The sequence below is a fragment of the Cicer arietinum genome, chromosome 7 (assembly GCF_000331145.2).
Source record: "Cicer arietinum cultivar CDC Frontier isolate Library 1 chromosome 7, Cicar.CDCFrontier_v2.0, whole genome shotgun sequence".
Classification (NCBI taxonomy): Eukaryota; Viridiplantae; Streptophyta; class Magnoliopsida; order Fabales; family Fabaceae; genus Cicer; species Cicer arietinum.
Window position 1 is genome coordinate 19,006,655 of NC_021166.2, and position 13,908 is coordinate 19,020,562.

Sequence of the window (13,908 nt, forward strand, 5' to 3'; positions counted from 1 at the left end):
ATTGATCATACTTTTAATGTTGATTTAGAAACAAATTATCCTATACGGTGGATTGTTTTTTCATAATATCTTAGATATCACAAAGACAAACCAGGTTATAAAAGAAGGAAAAAAAAAAGTCATGAATCAATTCAAAATTCAAGGTAGATGAATGGCAATGTTGGGCCTGGCGTAGAGTTTTTTGGGTGGCCCAAGCGTGATAAAGGAGAAAATAATTTGTGAGAAGTAGGTTGGAGAATTTTTTTCAGAATTACTTTTAAATATGAGATTAGTTAGATATCAATATGATAAGGTAAACAAAAATTACTTTGTTGCACTTATAAAATATTGAATATATAAAAAATAAAATCAATAAAATATATATAAAAAGTAAAAAAGCAATAGAATTTGATATTCAATTAAAAAATACTAATAATTAATTTTTAAAAATATGTATAACTTTATCACAAGTATATTTTTTGTCATTTTATACACATATAATCTAAAAAGTTAAAAATCTAGTGAAATTAAAATATTTAAAGTTTAAATTATTATTCAAGATTATAAAAGTATGAATATTAATTTAAAAGTAATTTTTATCAAGATTATAAAAGTATTAATTTAAATTATCATTTTTATGTATATTAAAGTTTGCATAAATTTATTTCCAAATATATCAAGTCTGAGTCTTGTGGATTGAAAACCATGCACATATGCCAATATTTCCATGGTGAAGAATGTGTCACTTTAGGTAAAAAGTAAAAATATATTTTTCTGTGTTTGAATTATCACTGCCACGCATAAAAACTATTTACACAATTTTTTTTTTACTATTTAAGAAATGATTTTTGGACTAGTTAAACAACTTATTTCATGTTCCTTTATTAATATATGGATCTCATGTCAAACATCTTTTTGATTAGTCAACAGAAAACCAAAAAGACAATATTATTTTAAGTGAAAACATTGAAAACTACACTTTTTTCTATTGAATTGTTGTTGACCTCAGAATGTTAAAACGCCTCATTTAATGCTCTTTTTTTCGCCACGAGGATAATTTGTAAAATTATTACACTTTTTCATTTATTTATAATTTCTCTTAGTTTTTGTAAAATAAACTAAAGTGAGTAATGACATTCAAATGGAATAAAAGAAGTGATTAATGTGAAAGACTAAAGTTCTTCAAATAAGTGTCAGAGACTACTATAATTTAGAAAAGCTTATATTTTTTACTATGTGTATTATTGTCAACTACTTATATTTAACTTTCCTTTTATTATGAAGTAATAATACTTAATACGGATAATTTGATTCTTCTCTTTAATTTAGGTAAAATAAACAATAAAAAATTGTGGCATTTATTGTGGGGTGAATGAAATATTAAGAGAATAAAAGATCCTTGTTTGTTTTTTCCTATATAAGACAAGGGGGGTCTATTTGCATTTCAATTCAACAAGTTCCAATTAATTATATTTTTTTAAAGAAGCTAATTCTCCTATATGGCTCGTTTAGTGTCTTCGGTTTCCACCATCTTTATCATGTTTCTACTTCTTGCCGTCATTGGTGGGTATTTCTTGATTCTTTTAGTTATTTCTATGATTGTACTTATTTAATATTTTATGTATATATTTCATATATATTTAAATTATAGAGATTTATTGACTTTAAAAATAAATTTCTGTTAAATTATTTTGTTCAATAATATTTTATCTCTATGATTTTGTGATGTGGATAGAGATGGGAGCAAATATGGTGGCAGAGGCAAGGAGTTGTGAATCAAAAAGTGTATCCTATAAAGGACTATGTGTGTTCGACCGCAATTGTGCTCTTGTTTGCAGAACTGAGAATTTCGTTGGAGGACATTGCAAAGGCTTCGCTTTTGGTAGTACTTGCATTTGCTACAAACCTTGTTAAAATTTTAATTAGAGAATATCCATATATGGAATTAATTAATTAAAGATCATGATTCCATCACGTTTTGTACTTTTCTTTCATTTTGAAATAAAAATGACCAGTGTCTTTATTTATAAAAGCAAATATGACTTTTTTCTTTTAATTTTATTCTTTATTTAAATTATTTTATTTTTTATTATTAAAAAACCAAATTTTAAATAACTATATATAATTTTATTATAATTTATGTTATTTTGATCCTGTAAAATGATGCACACTTCTATTGATCAACAAGAAATGAATATCACCAATAATTGAAATTTAACTTAGGTGATGAACATAAAAATGAAGATCTCTATACTTTCTAGTGTAGTAATTATCACCATATATCTAGAATATCGTAATAATTTTTTACAATTTAATTAACATGGACAATCGTTTTTAATAATACGAGGAAAATCATTGAAAAAGAGAAAGACAGTTCCAAAAATTTGCTTCCCTATATGCAACATAAACCATGATATGAATATGAATTTCAAGCTTAGACAATCTTTATCCTTTACTTTTCTTTAATGTATGAAAAATTACACATTTCTCTATTTCTTAAAGTATGGAAATTGTGCATGTCCTCTTTCTTTTAGAGTACGAAAAAGTTATCCCAATTATTTTATTGTGGGTCACCAAGATAGTTGAAAACCTTTTGGTCAAGTTGGTATGATCATGACCCCAACTGACGTCTCAATTGTTCTTCCTTTACGCATTGTTTCATGCCTGAAACAATCCTCTATATTCCACTATAATTTCTTGGACCATGCATGTCATGACATTGTGTATGCAATGCATATGTAGTGTCATGTATGCAGTGCATATGTAGTATTGTGTATGCAATGAATATTTCATCAACACGTCAAGTGCAAGTAACTAATTAATTATAACATACTAATATGAGAAATAGAAGATGGGATTAATTATAAGACATACATCAGAGGGAAGTATTAATAATAAGAAATACTTAATTAGAGGAAACTGTTGAATTAGAGGTAGTCCGATCAGAGGAAGACTCTGACTAGAGGCAACGCGGTTAAAGTAAGATCCAGTCTAAAGATAGTGCGACCCGAGAATACTTGGGGCGGAGGCATCATTATCAAAGGAAGACTTGGATTAGAGGCAACATGATCAGAGAAAGACTTAGATCAGAGACATCATAATTAGAAGAAAACATCGATAAGAGGCAGCGTGATTAGAGAAAGACTTGGATCAGAGGCAGCATGATTAAAGGAAGACTTTAGAGGCATCCAAGTAGTAAAGAAGTAACATATTAATTGTATTTCTCTTTATTCCTCCTTTACTTACGGGTACTAATTAATCTTCCACCTTCATTTTTTTCATTTCTAATTTCACACTTAAAACATTCTAAAAACACCAACATCTGATTATTGTTCATCGTCTTCTCCATGCATCCGCTCTGACCCCTTGTAATGCTATTTTCACCTCTCAAGATCCATTCATAAGCCAAAACAACACTAACGAAAGTTAAGGAGCAGATTGAGAAATCTCCAAATCTAAAACAGAGTGTGAATTATTTATAAAATTATTACATTTAATTAATTTATTTATAATTTTTCTTAGTTTATGTAAAGTAGACTAAAGTGAGTCGTGACATTCAAAATAAAAAAAATGTAATTAATGTAAGAGATTAAAGTTCTTTAAATAAATGTCAAAGATTACTTAAATGATAATTTAGAAAAGCTTTTTATTTATTTATTTATTTATAAAACATAATTTTAATTCCTTATATTATGTGTATTACTGTCAACTACTTATATTTAACTTTCCTTTTATTATGAAGTAATAATACTTAATACGGATAATTTGATTCTTCTCTTTAACTTAGGTAAAATAAACAATAATTTTTTTTTTGGCATTTATTGTGGGGTGAATGAAATATTAAGAGGATAAAAGAGCCTTTTTTTTTTTCCCTATATAAGACAACATGCGTCTATTTGCATTTCAATTCAACAAGTTCCAATTAATTCTATTTTTTAATAGAAGCTAATTCTCCTATATGGCTCGTTTAGTGTCTTCGATTTCCATCATCTTTGTCATGTTTCTATTTCTTGTCGCCATTGGTGGGTGTTTTATGATTCTTTTAGTTATCTCTATAATTGTACTTGTTTAATATTTTATATATATATATATATATATTTAAAGTATAAAAATCTGTTGATTTAAAAGTAATTATATGATAATTTTTTTTTAATATCAACAACAATTTTAATTAATTTATCTGTTGATTATTGATATAATATATTAACGATTGCGTATATAAAATTTTATATCAATTAGAAATTCTTATATATGTAATCTAATTATCAATATTTATTTATAGTTTTTTAAAACTTTATATAAATTAATGTAATGAAGAATGAAATAATTTTAAAAAATTATAAAAAATAATTACTATGTTAATATTCTTGTGATGTGGATAGAGATGGGAGCAAATATGGTGGCAGAGGCAAGGAGTTGTGAATCAAAAAGCTTATCTTATAAAGGACTATGTGTGTTCGACCGCAATTGTGCTCTTGTTTGCAGAATTGAGGGTTTCGTTGGAGGACACTGCAAAGGCTTCGCTTTCGGTAGTAATTGCATTTGCTACAAACCTTGTTAAAATTTTAATTAAAGAATATCCATATACGAAATTAATTAATTAATTAAAGATCATGATTCCATCACGTTTTGTACTTTTCTTTCATTTTGGAATAAAAATGAATAGTGTTTTTATTTATAAAAGCAAAAATAAATTTTTTTGTATGACTTTATTCTTTTAATTTTCATTTTGTATGATGCATATTTCTATTGATCAACATGAAATAAATATCACCAATAATTGAAATTTAACTTAGGTGATGAACATAAAAATGAAGATATCTATACTTTCTGGTGTAGTAATTATAACCATGTATTTAGAATATTGTAATAATTTTTTACATTCTAATTAACATGGACAATTAGTTTTAATATTATGTGTACAATTATTGGAAAAGGGAAAGGCATTTCCAAAAATTTGTTTTCTTAGATGCAACATAAAACACGATATGAATATGAATTTCATGCTTAAACAATCTTTATCTGTTACTTTTCTTTAAAGTATGAAAAATTACATATTTCTTTTTTTCCTTAAAGTATAGACATACTAATATGAGAAATGGAGAACGGGTTTAATTATAAGTCATACATCAAAGGGAAATATTAATAATAAGAAATACTTAATTAGAGAAAATTGTGGAATTAGAGGCAGAATGATCATAGGAAGACTCTGACCAAAGGCAAAGCGGCTAAAGTAAGATTAGGTCTAGAGGTAGTGCGACCCATGAATACTTGGGGCAGAGGCAACATGATCAGAGGAAGGCTTGTATTAGAGGCAACATGAATAGAGGAAGACTTAGATTAGAGGCAGTGTGACTAGAGAAAGACTCGAATCAGAGGTAGCATGATTACATGAAGACTCGTATCAGAGGCAACATAATCAGAGAAAAACATGGATAAGAGGAAACGTGATTAGAGAAAGACTCTGATCAGAAGTAGCATGATTAGAAGAAGACTCTAGAGACAACCATAATAAAGGCAATTTAGAGGCAAACTATTAAGAAGTAGAAAAATGCATCAAACGTGAAATTGATTAGAAGCAAAAAAATGAATTAGAGAGAAAACTGATTTGAAGCATAAAAATGCACATAGACGAAATTGATAAAAAGTAGGAAAACACATCAGAAGGAAAACTGTGCAATTAAACCAATTAAACTATGCTATTGACCGCATAGCTTTCTCCTATTATATTTTGGGGTTCTTATATTTACTTTGCACTTATTGTAAAAACTAAAACCCTATTTTTCTTCTATGAGCGTCGTATTCCTTCTGCAAACTTTTTCCTCTACCTCCAATAAATAAACCTATAACTATATATTTATCATCTAATAAGCCAATGTATACATAAACATACAACAACAAAAAAGGCTACACAACAGTGTTACACGTTAGTATCCAATGTCAATTTTAATTGTTATACTATTGTCTTTGCCGATTATTCACAAGATTTTTCATTTCTTCCGGTTAATTTCTCATTATTCCTAAATTATTGTCAGACGTTTACCGTTAGTGTCACTATTAATTGACACTATTAATTGAGTTTTCTTTTGATAATTTATTTATCATTTTTTTATTTAATAATTCATGATCATGATTAAAATAAAATACTATATATATTTTATTTATTATTTATATTCTATTTGAATATCAATTATTTATAAAATAAGTTTTGGCCATAAAAATAATGTGTTTTCAACTGAATTAGTAAACTTAGTTTGTAAAGGTAGCATAGCACGATATGGTCTAAATAAATAAATCTTGCAAATTTGAAAAACAAAGGTCTAAATATATGTTTTTAGTTTTGTTATTTCACACTTCACATTATTAGTATTCTTTAATACTATATAAAATATTATTACTAGCATGCATGTTTGAGCATATTTCATTAAGTTTAAATGAATAATATTACATTAATGTTTAAACCAAATAATTTGAGTTCTTGTTGAATACAACTTTTCTGAACATTCTTCTATTATTTTGTCTTCCAATTCTGTTTTATATGAACATATGCAATCGTATTCTCTATCTTATATAGAAAAAAGTCTAAATTTGTTTTACTTCCAAAGTCTATCTTATATATATTTATTACATATTTAAATATCAAAATTATATATATATATATATATATATATATATATATATATATTATATTTAGTTATAATTAAGTTGCCTGATTACCTTTGTGGATTATTAAAGAGACGATTAACGAAGACACGACGCATTAAATAAGTAAATTTGGAATATAAAAAATATATATATATATATATATATATATATATATATATATATTATATTTAGTTATAATTAAGTTGCCTGATTACCTTTGTGGATTATTAAAGAGACGATTAACGAAGACACGACGCATTAAATAAGTAAATTTGGTTCGATTTTATGAGTATAATATGATGTGGAAGAACAGAAATGACGTAATTTCCCCGTGATTCATTCGCGGCTTACCATATACAGTCGAACCCCCTATTGAGTAATAACAATAATTAATTAAGAACATATGAATGGTAACGGTGAAGACTAAAATATTATCATAAACATGTAGAATTATTGTGAATTAATTTATGTCAAGATTCCATGATGTTCGATTCTTGTGAAATCATATGCTAACTATTATTGTATGGATGACGTGTATTTAAGTGTTGTTGTTTCCTGGGATGAAGTTACGACTTTACTAGAATGCACTACTTGTTTGATTTTCTACTTTATGATTGATAGAACTAAATTGTTCATTATGGTTTAAATATGTTTTTAGTCCATGTAAATATAATCTTTTTCGATTTTAGTCTTCGTAATTTTTTGTTCTGGTTTACATCTATGTAATATTAGATGTTACAAAAAATTTATTTTTGTCCTTAAAGTCAAGTGGACGTTACAAAAAATGTTAATTGACAAAGGAAAACGTTTAAATATATTTTTGGTCCCTGTAAATATAACAGTTTTCAATTTTAGTCCATGAAAAATATTTTTTTGAATTTCATCCCTGCAATATCCAAAAACTTTATTTTTGGTCCTTAACATCAAATGGACGTTACAAAAACGTGAGCCGACAAATAGAGAATAACGTGGACCAATCATAGCACTCCAATGAGAATATTAATTTAAATATTAGAATAATTTGTATACTTAATTTTATTTGTTATTTAAATCGTATTCAACACCATCAATCACAAACCTAAAAAGTGATTGTATTTCCATTGGAGTTTGCATACTTATTTTATTAGAAATAAGTATACAAATTAATTTTATTTGTTATTTAAATATTGTTTTGGTTAAATTTATTTAGAATAATTATTTAAATTTGTATTTCTGTTGGAGTTTGTATACTTATTTTATTAGAAATAAGTCTACAAATTATTTTTATTTATTATCTAAATATTATTTCGGTTAAATTTATTTAGAATAATTATTTAAAGGATAATTTAGAAAATTATAATATATGTATAAAAGAAAAAGAAACATATTTAAATGTTTTGTCCACGTTTCCCTTTGTCAATCGTTTTTGTAACGTCCACTTGATGTTAAAGACCAAAAGTAAATTTTGCTGATATTATAGGGATGAAATCCAAACAAAAAATGTTATATGGACTAAAACTAAAAACTGTTATATTTACGAGGACAAAAAATATATTTAAACCATAACTTAATTAATGTGAGAGATTAAAGGATAACTTAAAAAATTATAATACATGTATATTTGATATTTTTAAAAAAATACAAACATTGCGCATATATATATTAAAAAACTTACATGATTTTTTCTTTTAATTTTAATCATCTATGCATCGTTATGATTTAACTTTTTCAATCTCTTATTATAAAATTTCTCTCATTTGATATTTTCTCTCTCTCTCTCTCTATATATATTCATATAATATCAAATGCATTTTTTTCCTGACAAGTCGTGCAGCGAAACTCCCACACACTAAATATGGAGAAGATGGTTATCTCAAGTTCGAGTTCGCACCCTCAATAATTTAAATGTCTATGCAATTAACACATGAACTATATCTATAAGACCAAATACATTTCTTAATTTATTTGTTTGTGTTAAAATTTTAAACAATTTAAAAATAGATATGGGTGAAATATATTTAACCAAATTATATTTTCTATAAAGTATATAAATAATTCAATATATTCCTTAAAATAATCTCTTCGTCTTACTATAAATGTCATATTTTCAAAAATAAATATTTAAAATTAATGTCAATTTCAATTATTTATTTAATTAATATTATATTCATTACTATCAAGTCATTATATTTCATTTTTGTATTTATGATAATGATATGAACTAATGCTTAATATGGATAATTTTGGTAATTTTTTTTATTATTTTTCTTTGTTTTACAATCATTCCTAAATTTAAGTGTAGGAATCTAATGTGAAATTCATTGTGAGAAAGGGAGTATTAAATGTGACGTTTGTAAATATTTATTCATATATGATAAATTTTATATTTAAGAGACTTCCGTGGTGTGGTTTAGATCGTTTTCGAAATAAAACCATTTAATTAAAAAATTTAAAGTTATTTTAGTTTTGTTAAATATTGGTGACTCTTTTAAGAAACATTATTCCAATCTAAGTCAATTATATGTAGTTTAGATCATATTAGTTTTCTGTTAATATTTATATCATATTTATTATGTTATTAATTTTTTTATTGATCATACCTCCAACATTGATTTAACAAATTATCTTATATGGTGGATTGTTTTTTCATCGTGGAATATCTTCCGTATCACAAAGACAAATCAGGTTATAAAAGAAAAAAAAAGTCACAAATAAAAACTCAATTATACCCTTGTCTTCATACTTTTTGTTGGATTTTATTGGATCACAATCCTGAGAAAAACAGGATTATCGTATAGTAAGAGGAAAAAAATTATTTTCTTTAAGAAATGTCATATGTCATATCAAGCCATAGAATTTGTAAAGCTATGAATCAAATAAGATAGTTTCTGTTTTCCTCTAGAAAAAAGAGGATCACAATCCTTTTTTTTTTTTTCAATTTTTTTTTTCTCTATTTACATTTTGTTTTCTGCGTATTTTCATTTTTCTCCTCTGATTTTATTCTTTTACTATTTATCACAAATCTCCACCCATTTTACTTCCACTATATTTTTCTTCTTATAGTCAATTTGATAATTAACATAAGAGATATCTCAACTTAATGTTTGATCAATCAACTAATTATTATAAGCTACTCCTGGATTATATTGTATTTTGTCTCTTCAATTAAAATTATTTTTCTGAATATGGGATTAGTTAGAAAGCAAACTTGATATGGTAAACAAAAATTACTTTGTTACACTTATAAAACATTGAATATATAAAAAAAATAAATCAATAAAATATAAATAAAAAATAAAAAAGCAATAGAATTTGATATTAAATAAAAAAATAAAATACTAATAATTAATTTTTAAAAATATATATAATTTTGTCACAAATATATATAATTTTTAAAAATATATATAATTAATCTATTTTATTTTTATTTTTATGTGATATTAAAGTTTGCATAAATTTATTTCCAAATATTTCAAGTCTGAGTCTTGTACTAAAAAGTATCAAGTATGAGTTTTTATTTCCACTTAAAAACTATTTGCACAATTTTATCTGAGTCTGAGTCTGAATCTTTTTTATTGGCCAACAGAAAACTAAAAAGACAATTTTACTTTAAGTAAAAAAATTAAAAATTATATTTTTTTTTTATTAAATTGTTGTTGACCTCAGAATATTAAAACGCCTCATTTAATGCTCTCTTTTTTTAATTTGTAGACCCTGTTAAAAAGTTTTTTTACTTGATAAAAAGACAATTAGGGCAAAAGATATGATTAGAAAAACTAGGAAAAGGACATCACTTCGCAATGAGGATAAAATAATTTATTTATAATTTTTCTTAGTTTATGTGTATTTGTCAACTCTTTATATTTAACTTTATTTTTATTATGAAATACTTAATAAGGATAATTTTAATTTGATTGTTCTCTTTAATTTAGATAAAATAAACAATAAAAAATTGTGGCATTTATTGTGGGGTGAATGAAAATAAAAGAGTCTTTTTTTATCCTATATAAGACAAGGTGGGTCTATTTGCATTTCAAATCAACAAATTCCAATTAATTCTACTTTTCAAAGAAGCTAATTCTCCTATATGGCTCGTTTAGTCTCTTCCGTTTCCACCATCTTTGTCATGTTTCTGCTTCTTGTCGTCATTGGTGGGTGTTTTGTTTTTCTTGATTCTTTTAGTTAATTTTATGATTGTATTTGTTTAATATTATATATATATATATATATATATATATATATTTAAAGTATAGAAATATTTGTTGATTTTAAAAGTAACTATATGATAAATTATTTTGTTTAATAATTTAATATCAATGATGAGTTTCACTAATTTAACTGTTGACTATTGATATAATATATTAATGATTAAGTGTATAAAATTTTATATCAATTAGAAATTCTTATATGTGTAATCTAATTATCAATATTTATTTATAGTTTTTTTTTAAATTATTTAAATTAATTTAATGAAGAATGAAATAATTTAAAAAATTTATAAAAAATAATTACTATGTTAATATACTTGTGATGTGGATAGAGATGGGAGCAAATATGGTGGCAGAGGCAAGGATTTGTGAATCAAAAAGTTTATCCTATAAAGGACTATGTGTGTTCGACCGCAATTGTGCTCTTGTTTGTAGAACTGAGGGTTTCGTTGGAGGACACTGCAAAGGCTTCGCTTTCGGTAGTACTTGCATTTGCTACAAGCCTTGTTAAAATTTTAATTAGAGAATCCATATATGGAATTAATTAATTAATTAATTAATTAATTCCATATATGGATTCTCTAATTAAAATTTTAACAAGGCTTGTAGCAAATGCAAGTACTACCGAAAGCGAAGCCTTTGCAGTGTCCTCCAACGAAACCCTCAGTTCTACAAACAAGAGCACAATTGCGGTCGAACACACATAGTCCTTTATAGGATAAACTTTTTGATTCACAACTCCTTGCCTCTGCCACCATATTTGCTCCCATCTCTATCCACATCACAAGATCATAGAGATAAAATATTATTGAACAAAACAATTTAACATAGATTTATTTCTAAAGTCAAAAATCTCTATACTTTAAATATACATCAAATATATACATAAAATATTAAACAAGTACAATCATAGAGATAACTAAAAGAATCAAGAAACACTCACCAATGACGACAAGAAATAGAAACATGACAAAGATGGTGGAAACCGAAAACACTAAACGAGCCATATAGGAGAATTAGCTTCTTTGAAAAAATATAATTAATTGGAACTTGTTGAATTGAAATGCAAATAGAGCCCCCTTGTCTTATATAGGAGAAAGCAAACAAGGATCTTTTATTCTCTTAATATTTCATTCACCCCACAATAAATGCCACAACTTTTTATTGTTTATTTTACCTAAGTTAAAGAGAAGAATCAAATTATCCGTATTAAGTATTATTACTTCATAATAAAAGGAAAGTTAAATATAAGTAGTTGACAATAATACACATAATATAAGGAATTAAAATTATGTTTTATAAATAAATAAATAAATAAATAAAAAGCTTTTCTAAATTATCATTTAAGTAATCTTTGACATTTATTTAAAGAACTCTAATCTCTTACATTAATTACATTTTTTTATTTTGAATGTCACGACTCACTTTAGTCTACTTTACATAAACTAAGAAAAATTATAAATAAATTAATTAAATGTAATCATTTTATAAATTTATTCTCATGGATAAGTGATGTTCTTTTCGTAGTTTTTTTAATCATATACTCTTCCCCATAATTGTCTTCTTATCAAGTAAAAAAGCTTTTTAACAGGGTCCATAAATTATAAAATCAAAAACATTAAATGAGGTGTTTTAATATTATGAGGTCAACAACAATTCAATAAAAGAAAATATAATTTTCAATTTTTTCATTTAAAATAATATTATCTTTTTAGTTTTCCGTTGACCTATCAAAAAGGCGTTTGACATAAGATCCATATATTATAAAGGAGCATGAAATAAGTTGTTTAACTAGTCCAATAAACATTTCTTAACTAGTATAAAAAATTGTCTAAATAGTTTTTAACTGCCAGTGACTATTCAAACACAAAGAAAAATATTTTAATGTAGAATAATAATCTAAGTACTTTAGTTTTATGTAGAAATTTCCACTCAACTTTTTCACAAATTTTAGCTATATTTAGCCGCGTTGCCTCTGGTCAGAGTCTTCCTAAAATTCTAACTACTAATAAGGTTTCTCTACTTAAATATGAGTAAAATACAATGTATAAATCTCTTTTCTGGTATCACATATCAGAGCGGGCTTCTCCCAAACTTGAATTTCAAGATTTTCTAACTTGTAATAACTACAATTTCGCAAACACATAGCCAAATCAGTCAAACACAAACGACGAAGAAAGTGAGTTTCGAAATAATGTAATAGTATAAGATAAGTGAGAAAAACACGAAAATAATCAAATTGATACAATATCACATCATAACATAGCATTCAAAATCTTCCATAACATAATATCTAAGTTTATCCAAATAAATCACAATAAAACATTCACAAAGATGCAATGTGATACATGTCTTATATTCTACACTTTTTCATCATTTGATATCATTCTACTTTGAAGTACTTGGTTAGGAAACTTGATACTATGTCACTACACAAGTAGACGGACAATTCATGAATGAACATGTACTCATAGATTTCATCAACTCAACCTGGTGCACATATACGTGACAGTCGGGGTACTCTTGTGTTGCATGGTAGCTCTCGACCTTAGGGAATAACCCACTAATCCACTTAGGAATTCCCCACCAGAGATAGTCTAAAAGTCTATCAGTCTTACCTTATAGTTCGACTGTATCCGTCCACAATCAAGCTTACTCAGTTGTACTTTCCCAAAATCACCGGGGTTGTCAGACCCTCCCTAGATGGTGACAAAATAATATACACTTCAAAAGTCTCCAACATCTACCTCATATTTATTCGATGCTCACCACTCGACAATTCTCAATTTAAATTTACAATATTCATCAAATTTTTCATCTACGTAAATATCAGTCATTCCATAATATTTATCAAAGTTACATCATTATATATATCAGTCATCTCCATTCTTTAGGAAGATTATCATTTTGCTTTTCAATGTTGACTTCACTTTCTTGACTTGGTTGATCAATTTGATGTTCCTTGCATGTATCATTGCTTTCAAAATCATCATCGTCATAGGAAATAATATTGTCCTCTTTCATGGGATTAGTTTCATCAAAAGTTACATGCATTGATTCTTCGACTAATAAAGTTCTTTTATTGAAGATTCTAAAG